The sequence below is a fragment of the Coptis chinensis genome, chromosome 5, assembly GCF_015680905.1.
Source record: "Coptis chinensis isolate HL-2020 chromosome 5, ASM1568090v1, whole genome shotgun sequence".
Taxonomy (NCBI): Eukaryota; Viridiplantae; Streptophyta; class Magnoliopsida; order Ranunculales; family Ranunculaceae; genus Coptis; species Coptis chinensis.
The window spans coordinates 88,462,208-88,473,037 of record NC_141460.1 but is presented as its reverse complement, the minus strand read 5'-3'; the positions used below and the strand labels follow the sequence as shown (position 1 = coordinate 88,473,037).

The 10,830-nt window shown below is 34.0% G+C and overlaps 1 long non-coding RNA gene across 1 annotated transcript; it reads right to left on the bottom strand.

Moving 5' to 3' along the window:
- Positions 1–4,929: 4,929 nt before the first annotated feature.
- On the bottom strand, positions 4,930–8,128 carry LOC147499808 (uncharacterized). The gene is made up of 5 exons (XR_015194548.1): positions 7,933–8,128; positions 7,794–7,846; positions 6,513–6,762; positions 5,798–5,913; positions 4,930–5,595 (listed from the first exon to the last, which is right to left on the bottom strand). It is a non-coding gene; the product is annotated as an uncharacterized LOC147499808 (long non-coding RNA).
- Between the last annotated feature and the right edge of the window lie 2,702 nt (positions 8,129–10,830).

Sequence of the window (10,830 nt, the reverse complement as noted above, 5' to 3'; positions counted from 1 at the left end):
TCAAGAGATAATGCAGTGGTTGAGGAAAATCATGGAATTGTGACACTGGAGGGGTCGAACGAAACTCGAGGGGATGAAATCAAAACAGATGCAAGTGGTGGCTCTCCTGAAATGAATGATGAAACTCTTGGAACTCAAGATAATCCAACCACACCTCCCATGGCTAAAGTATCAGATAACCAATTGTTTCAAGAGTCTGCATCCAGCATAGAACCTCAGGTAATATCTGACCACAATAGAAAACTTCTACCCAATCGGGTAACTAGAGGTATACCTAAACAGACTTATGAACCTATTCTTAAATCCAAACCCAAATACCCAATGAATAACTTTCTATCTTACCATAATTTGTCAAAAGAATGTGAGGTATTTGTGAATCAATTATCTGTTGTGTTTATTCCTAATAGTGTGCAGGACGCTTTACGGGATACACAATGGAAGGAGGCAATGAATGAAGAGATGAGATCCCTCCAAAAGAATGAAACATGGGATGTGGTTGACTTACCTTATGAAAAGAAACCAGTTGGATGCAAGTGGGTATTCACAGTTAAATACAAGGCAGATGGAGCTATCGAATGGTACAAAGCGAGACTTGTTGCTAAAGGACACAGTCAATCCTACAGTGTTGACTATACATAAACTTTTTCTCCTGTCGCCAAGATGAATACGGTACGGGTATTGCTATCTTTGGTTGTGACCTTTGATTGGCCGTTACATCAATTTGATGTAAAAAACGCATTCCTACACGGAACTCTCAAAGAAGAGGTATACATGGCATTGCCCCCAAGATGTAATATATCACTTACAGGAAGCAAACAAGTCTGTAGATTGCGGAAATCCTTGTATGGCCTAAAGCAGTCGCCCAGGGCGTGGTTTGGCAGATTTACAAGCTCAATGAAGGCATTCGGGTATTGGCAATGTAACTCCGACCATATGCTTTTCCTAAAGCACAAGAAAGGAAAGATTACTGTACTTATCATCTATGTTGATGATGTGGTAGTCACTGGAGATGATATGGATGAACAAAAGGAACTACAAAACTATCTTGCTCGAGAGTTCGATATGAAAAGCCTTGGTCCATTAAAATATTTCTTAGGGATAGAGGTGTTGCGATCAAAGAAAGGTATGCTCTTGACTCAATGAAAATACACTTTGGATTTGTTAAAAGAAACGGGTATGTCAACGTGTCGTCCAGTATCTGCTCCTATGGCTGAAAATGTGAAGTTGGGAAACTATCCAAATCAAGTCCCTACGAACAAAGAACAGTACCAAAGGTTAGTGGGCCGGTTAATGTATCTTGCTCGATACACGGTTAGATTTGGCATTTGCTCTGAGTGTTATAAGCCAATTCATGCATTCCCCAAGTCAAGAACACATGGATGCTGTTATTCGTATCTTACGTTACTTAAAGTCCTCTCCCGAAAAGGGAATTCTAGTTGGACAGAGCAATGGAATTAATATTGAAGGATATATCGTCGCAGATTGGGCGAGATCGGTTGATGATCGAAAATCTACATCAGGATACTTAACCGGTAACTTGGTGACATGGCGGAGTAAGAAACAAGCTGTAGTTGCAAGATCAAGTGCCGAGGCTGAGTTTCGGGGAATGGCAAATGGAATATGTGAGGTATTGTGGCTTAGAAGATTATTGCATGAGTTGCGTGTGAAACATATGCATCCAATGAAGTTATATTGTGATAATAAGGCAGCTTGCGACATTGCTCACAATCCGGTGCAACATGATCGGACAAAACACGTTGAGATTGATAGACACTTTATCAAAGAGAAACTCGAGGCTAAGGTAATAGAACTTTCTTATGTTCGGTCTCAAAATCAATTGGCATATGTGCTTACCAAAGCTGTTTCTAGTCAGACATTCCATAAATGTGTTGACAAGTTGGCATGAGTAACATATATGCTCAACTTAGGAGGAGTGTTGCAATATAGCTTGAGTCATACGGTTAGTGGTGATATGTTAGGACTCTTGTAATTATGGGATGTAACAAAGTTAGAAAGAAAATCTCCTAAAATCAGGGAACATATTATTGTATTCTTGGCTATTTAAGCCTAACAAAATAAGAAAGAATCTCCAAATCAGTATCTTCGAATTTATCAGGAGACACACCAAAAACATTAAAAATATCTCACAATGGAATGAACCAGATGTAGCAGTTTTGCAGCGAAAATAGACTCAACGGAGTCAAGAATCACGGTTAATTTGAACTGAACTATGTGATGAAAGGTTTGAAAATTCAAAGTTATCCATCATTTTCAAACATACATATATATATTTGTCCAAGACATGCTCTTGTAAATAAAATTGAGACTACTACTGTATGTGACTGAATTTCTAAATAATGGTTTGTAAGTGAAATCAGCAGTTGAACTGAATCATGTGTACATTTTAGTATTTTACAAGTTGAATCAATGAGCTATAAGTCTATAACTACCGAGTTGAGTTTATATAATATTTCACGGAGTTTTCTAGTTTGCATCGAAGTGTACTATGAGATGATGGAAGACAAATTCATAATCATGAATGTGTACTGTGATTTTTGGCCTAGTACTATTTATCACTTTTACGAGCTTGATGGATGGATTGAAAAGTAGAACGAACGAGCTGGGATTTTTGACTTGCGTTACTTAAGTAATACTTAAGTAATCCATTGCTAAGTGGTTCCCCACTTCTTTATACATGTGATTAAAATTTTGTCTTCATTCAATCATTTCATCTTTGACAAGTTCATTGATCATTGGGATTTCTCGTTAGTGACCTTTTAAGGCTTTAAGAAAGATCAGTTCACAGTTTTGGGAACTATATTCTATGTCATACGGAGCATCACACTGTATACATAACACTAATATTAAATTGATATAGAGCCAGAAGATCAAAGTCTTCTAAACAATCTCTACACTAGAATAGGCCGGGTTTTGAGGAACCCACTCTCCATTATCCAGTTGGCAAATTGAAATCTCTCTATTTGCTCAATTTATAAATATTTTTTTCTCAAAAATTAGACCTTTTTTTTTTATTAATAATTTAGAAGAATCCCCCTAATATAACTTAAATTATATAATTATTCTCTATTTTTCTCTCTGAATTTAGAACAAGCCCTCTTTTATTAATAATTTAGAAAAAAACTCCCTAATATCATTTAAATAGCATAATTATCCCTTATATTAAATTAGATGTGCCTTTCCTATGTAATTACAATTAAAATCCAAAAAAACCATGCTAATTATTGAATGACGGGTTTCAAGACTTAAGAAAAAAAAAAAAATCTCGATGCGTAGCACGGTTTGCATACTTGTTTAATAAGATGCCAAAATCCCCTTATGCAAATTTCAAATTATATTAGGTAGCTTAAGACTTCCTTACTTTGCATCCTGCCATGAAAAGTTTGGTGTTATAACTTGTAAGAGCTGGAACAACTGATCAAGAGCAATGGGAGATGTAAGGGTAGGTCATCAATTTCATTGAACATATTGCGCATATTAATAGGGGTGGAATTCGAGCTAATTAAACCGAGCTCAGCTCAACTCGTTTATTTAAACAAGTTTTAATATGGGCTCAAGCTTGGCTTATATATTATATGAACTAGCCCGAATAACTTGGCTCTTTTACACTGTGATAATGGTATTTGAGCTATGGAGCTGAGCTTCATCCTGCTCGTTTATTAAGTGAGCTATAATATAGGCTCAAGCTTGGCTCATTTAGTTAAATGAATGAGCTTGAGCTGAGTTTAAACGAGCCAATTCAAAAAGCCCGAACTGAGCCTGAGCTATTTGGCTCAAATTCCACCCCTACATATTAAGATGTAATAACTCCTTGAGTCCTTAATAGACTAGCCATTTTTCATTTTAGTTGATGTACATAATTTTGGAAGTTTGATGTTACTACAACGTAAATGAACTATTGTAACACTTTTGAAATGTTACAAAAGGCCTTTTGTATGTAACACTAGAAAATAGAGATACATGGAATAGACTATTTAGTTATGATGATCAAGAAGAAGAACAAGATCAAGAGGAAGTAAAATATGTTTCATAATTCTTGTTTTATTGATCAACTCATTATGAGTTCGTTTAAATAAAAAGATTACATCACATTAACATGAAAATAAATCCACTACAACAGAAGGGTTCAGCGGCAACGCCATAAGGCGTCGCTAAACATATCAAAGTGTGTTAAGTTGCAAAAGGTCATTTGCGACGCACGTTATGGTGTTGCAAAGGCGTGCTAAAAAGTGCATGACAACTGGTCAAATGCATCACCAAACAGGGCGTCGCAAATCTGCCAATCTGCAGTGCCAATATGTTCTATTTCCAATCTGTGTTGCTATTGTTTTTTCAGTGTCGCTATTCTTTTTTTGAACAAATAAAGGGAAAATAAGAATTTTAAATTTTTTGCAGCGATTGGCGTTGCAAATGCAGCACTTTTACCAACATTGAATGCATTGCAAAAGGTTGATCTTTAGCTACACCTCTAGCTGACTAACAACTTGGATTGCATTCCAAGCCACTGCCCTTATTTGCAGCGCCTTTTGCATCACACATAATGGAGTTTGAGGGTATGGCATCTGTATTTGGTTAATTATTTTGATTCTTTTTAATTTACAAAGTTCTGCCCAATTCAATATCAATTGGTAACGATACATATAAGAATAAATTGACAATGAATCATGAAAAAACAAATTTCATTAATCAATATTACTATTACAAAAAATATTTCAAGCATCCATACAACTCTTTTTTCCACTACATCGACATAACCTTGACAAAGAAAAATCTACTAAATTGTAGACAAGTTCTTCAAAATAAAAATTTGGAAAAAGTCACAAAGGTCCACAGTTTGCGATATGAAAAACATCCACTCAAGTATTCTTCATTAATCTACCAACAATTCAACAATCGATCAATCTAGTACACCAAATTAAAGAGAGCATAAATAAACTTATCCGAAATAATGATGCTAAGATGGTAAAACTAGCTACTTAGCAAAGCAAATAATAGAAATTTGTTAAAAAATACAACTCATAAAGTAAAAGAGATAAGAAAGTATTATTACTTGCTCAAAGTACTAAAGCACATGAGTATTGCTTAGATCTGAAATGAAACATTGTAGGTTTATTTGACTAACATGATATGGAACAATTCAGGCACATAGAGGATACTTAAACTAGTGTCACACACCCAAGACATACAAATCCCTTAACCATGTATAAGTTATTTACACTTGACGTACATATATATATGGTAATGTTAAACATCACTAAAAGTTAGAACAAACATCTAGCCTGAGTGTTTAACTAATGACTTCAAAGAATTGTGAGGGGACGAGGGGTGCGAACCTTAGTTAGCAGTGTCATGAAAAGTTAGCTTGTTCGAAACTTTCTGAATTTTACACTGAACCATAAACAAAGACAAGATCCATTTCAATTCATAGTCCCTAGACTTTACTTCATAGTTCATACCCATATGACACTAACAACAAACATAAGATTTAAGAATACCAACCAGTTCAATCAAAACCCTGATTCGTCACAGAAGTTACTGGAGGACCAACATAGGACCAGACAAGATAACAGTCGCACCCTGTCATTCATAACATCCAATTCCTTTAGGCAAAACTATCTAAACTTATTCACGAAAAGAGTACAAAAGGAGGCCACAATACTTAACTAGAATATTACTATAAGAATATTCCTCATAATATAGAACACAATCTAGACAAGCAAAGGATATTCACACCTACCAATAAAAGAAGAAAGGTTTGAGAAAAGATGTTGAGACAGACCTCTTTACTTCTGATGACAATTTGTCCAGGTGGGGGAGCAGGTAGAGCTTGCCCAGGAAGGGAGACTGACTTACTACCCCATCCTATCTTCAACTCATACTCATAAACAACAACCCCTGAGAAAAAATTAATAAAAATTCTATTATTAGAGCATCCACTACACTATACATGAAGTATTGAGAAAATTGTATGTAGTGAAATACAAGATTGTTCCTGTCTAATCAACTACATAGTCATGGATCAACTACTAATAATACCAGAAACATAAACATTTTTTTCTCCTAAAATACTTGCTCGGGAAAATATTCATTCACATAACCTAACAAATCACAATGAGGCGGCATATCTGACAACTAAAGTAATGGAAATATATATTAGACGCTACAATACTATGTACATATCTTGCTTACACAATAAGAAGTATCATAGATGGACTATGAAAGAGAACTGCAACCATATATTTTTTTCAAATTAGAAAGAACTTGACCAAAGAAAACAGGCCTTCTTCACAATCTATGGGTAGAAGTTTCTCAAACCTTGCATTTGTATAGATAAACATTATAGAATTATATAATGTTTCTCAAATTATAAAGAAACAATAATAACAGTGCAAATATAAATAGTAGAGGATCCTTGAAGCCTAGCAATAAGAATGTTAAATTTGTCCAAGTTAACTAGTTGTCCTAGTAAGACTAGATTAAAATTAGATACTTACTACAAAATTTTCAACATGGTTACCCTCACGCCATTGGTCATGCTCATGATTGCGTCTCTCCCTCAGCTTTTGCTTATGCTTCAACTCTTCCATAAAATGATCTATATCCCTTGACTTCCCTCGTTCCCTTGCTTGGGAATCAAATCAATGACTTGAAGAAACCAATGGATGTGGTATTTGCAAGGATCATCCCGACCTTTGGTCTAAAACTTTCTAATTCAGCACTAGATAACGTATATATCTCCTCCAACTAAATTAGCAAGTTCCAATAAGAAAAATAAGATAAGGGAAAAAACAATTTTATTTAAACGGTATGGCTAAAAGATAGAAAACAATGAGCACAATAAGCAATCATATTATACGGAATACTCGCAACAAGTTAACAAGCACTTCTTTGTATCTAAGTATGGTTTTAAAGCAATCAAACAATTTAGTTTATTCCAAGGCAATCATAGTGTAAGCAACAAATTAGTGGTTGTGGACATCAATATACCTCCATCGGCAACAGATTGCATTGCAGAGTCCAAGAACACAGAAGGTGAACCATAAGGATCAAGATCCACAAAAAATGAATACATACAGATACAAATATATTATGTTCTGAAATCTTGTAATCATTGTAAATCCAATTCAGTTTCAATAATAAAAAACTTCACTCTGAAAGAGTTGCATTCGCTTGCATCGAATCATTTCTACAGTAATCAATTATCAACTACACTTCATAATAACCATATAAATACAGTAACAACACCAAGCACTATAGTTCAATTTTAATTTTAGAAAATAGAGGCTAAAGAAAATCAAAAGAATACATGAAAAAAGTTAAAAGCTTAAACTTTTTTTTTCAAAGTCCGAGCAATCACAAAAAAATTGGCCAAAATAAATGATGACATATAAGGTTTTCACTTGTCTATTAAAGAATACTATGACATGGTTCGTATATTGCATAACTTCAAAACCCCATTTCTAAAACATACACTTCATAACCTTAAAACTTGTAAAGAAATAGTAAAAAGAAAACCAATCTTCCAATTCAATTATGTAAAAGTTTCAGTAGATTGGAACAATTAATTGACATAATGAATAAAAATTCAATGTTTCAGTTCATCTAACATGAAATCTTTACTGAATCACAACAAAAACGATAGAAACTCAAGCTTAACACACCCAATTAATAAAAAACTTAAACAAAGTTCAAATACTCTCAAGTACCCAAACAATTCAATCAACATGAAATAGTAAACAAAACAACAAATCTGCAAAACAAAACACGCCACTTACCATGCACTTCTCACTCTAATTAGCACAAATCAAGTAAGCCCAACTCTTAAAACCTGAAATAAAACAAGTAAAGATTAAAATTTGAACTTTTAAAAATGAAATGAAGATGAAATTAAGTGAAATGAATATGAAAACGTACAGAAAAATGAGTAGAATCTAATGGAAGGTAGATATGATGGTGTATGTGAAAGTTAGTTAATCTAAATTAGATATTATGTATGAAAGCTCCATTTACGAGCTCTTTGAAGGGGTGAAGCAATATGAGGAGAGGCAAGATTTCAAGATGTGGAGAGAAAGAGGACGAGAGAATGGAAGAAAAAAGTTTTGGTTGAGATATACAATTTATGGGATTGGCACCTTTTGACAAAAAGTAGAATAATAATGGTTATTCCTTATATGTCATTTTACACTCCACATGCCTAATAGTTCCACGGTATCGGATTGTCGCGAGATCCCATATCCCACGGTAGGCAATTGCCGTGAGATCACACAATCCACGACATCGGGTTGCCGCGAGATCCCATATCCTACGGCAGGGAGTTGTTGTGGATGATTTTTTTGTGTTTTTTGTTTTTTTTTTTCACTTCAAATTTTGAGTATTGAACACACACGACATATGGATACCTCATTTTCTTCTTTAGAGCTTCTTTATACACTCCAAGAACAACACCAAAACCATGAAAAAAAAAATGTACAATCGAGACATAATTTTGCTATCTCACGGCAAATATTTTCATATGCTATAAGAAAAACTTGTGATCAAATTAATGAAGGAGTTTTGATAATTAACATAAACAAAACTCCATTTTAGTGAACACAACCATCTCGCGACAACTAATTTTTTTTACGGTGGCTATTAAAAAACTTTTAAAACAAAAAAGGACCCACGACAACAACCTTCCGTGGGATATGGGATCTCGCGGCAACCCGATATCGTGGATTGTGCGATCTCGCGGCAACTTCTTGCCGTGAGTGTTTTTTTTATGTGATTAATGGAGGGGTGACAATACCTTGGAATTGGTCAAAGGGGTGCCAATCCCATAAAGTAGGGTGTCAATACCGCGACCCGATCGCAAATAGCTAGCAACACACTCGTTGCCAGCAACAAATATTTTTAATTTAATTATCTTTAAAATTTAAGTTAACACTTTTGCAACACCAAAAGACGTCGCTCTAGGTATTTCCCAAACCGAAAATTCTATTAAGATGGATGACCTTTAGCAACACCAAATGGTGTTGTAAAAGATGACTTTTTACAACAAATTTTAGGCATGGCAAAAGAGTGCTTTGCAACAGACCCCTTCTGTTGTAGTGATCATATCAAATATACTAATTTGAAATTCTACTATGTGGATGTATTCAATAATCTGGAGATATCCTGAATATATTTCTACATTCTATTCTTAACTTGATACCTTACCATAGTACCATGCAGATATATCCTCATATTTTATTCTTATAATTCTCAAGTAATGATACACTGTATTGTACACTCCAACAGATATTTCATCAAATGTTGTAAAAACCCCTGTTACAAAAGTTGTAACATTTATAAAATGTTACGAATATATGTACATTAAGTAACATTTTGAGAATGTCACAAAATGTGCTATATTTTAAAAGTGTTACGAATCGAGCTATCACAACATTTTAGAAATGTAACAAAACTACTTTTGTAGATTGAGTTCTAAACCCAATGGACGTGACCTCATATCCTCATCAATCCAAAGATTTGGTAACTCCAAGATTATAATCAACAAAGACGACCTAAATTTTTTATAATAATAAGAACTACATAAGCATGAAAAGAAAAAAATTGAGCTAATCATTAACAATCCTCGAGTTTAAAGTACACTTCACTGTATACAATATATTCTCAATACACTTCATTGTACAAAAAAATACACTTCACCGTACAATATATTATCCAAAATATGATTTAAGCCTATTGCTCAAACAAAAGTCAAATACAAAATAATAGTCTCCTAAATTGAATTGTAGCAAGGCAATGGGATTATTTAGTCCAGCAGGATCAACACTATTTTCATTAGTTCCCTCCAATACATGCATGATACAAAGAGCTAGCAATCTGTGAAGAGCATAAAAAATAGTCATCAATAGTAAGTTTAGGTTTTGACCCTACTCAATTTTCAGGCGATCGATAGACGTGAACTTAAATCTAATAGAGTTTTTTAGCTATCAAACTATAAAAATTCTTTCACGTGATGGAAAATTGGAGCACGTCAGCAAGTAAGGTGCAAAAGATGGAGATTAAACCACTTCTTATGCATAAATTTCATCACTAACTCTTTAATATGACTTCATAGCTAATTAAACTGAACTATTAGAAGTAGAGTCGCAATCTACCTATCAACCACTCTAAACTGCATGTTTCTTAAATTTGGCATACTATGAAGATTCCTAGATAAACATTTCCACACTTCAGCCATACACTACAAGAAAATGGATTTTTTCCACGGATTCCCATAATTTTTACCCACGGTCATTATTAATTAGCCATTGCATAGTTTCCTATGAATTTTGACCGTAGCAAATATGTTTTTTCTCGTTTAGTAGCTTAAATGCTTTTAGCCACGATTTTATTTTAATCCTAATGGTTGTTCTACGCGTTTTGACCGTAGGTTTAGGGCTGAAAAGTTTGGGCGGCTAGACCAGTTGGCTTCCCTCCAGCACTTCAATAGTTTTCAAGCAAATAAACACTTAACTTTGAAAAAAAAAAAATTATTTTTATTATTTTTTTGACAAAATTGGGAGAACTTATTTTTCAATTTTAATTTTCTTAGGATTTACTGAGTGAGAAAGGGATTACAAACTTTGTTTCTCTTCTCCAAACGCGATTCCCCCATTACAAATTAAAGGTGATTTACAAGTTTTTATTATGATATTAAAGATTGATTTTTATTTTATTTTTTTTTTTTTGTTTTTAATATATTAGATGTTGTTGTTATGGGTAGTAATCAAGACCTAATCTATCTCTCGACCAAACACCTAAGATTGTTCGATTGTCCTCAAAGTG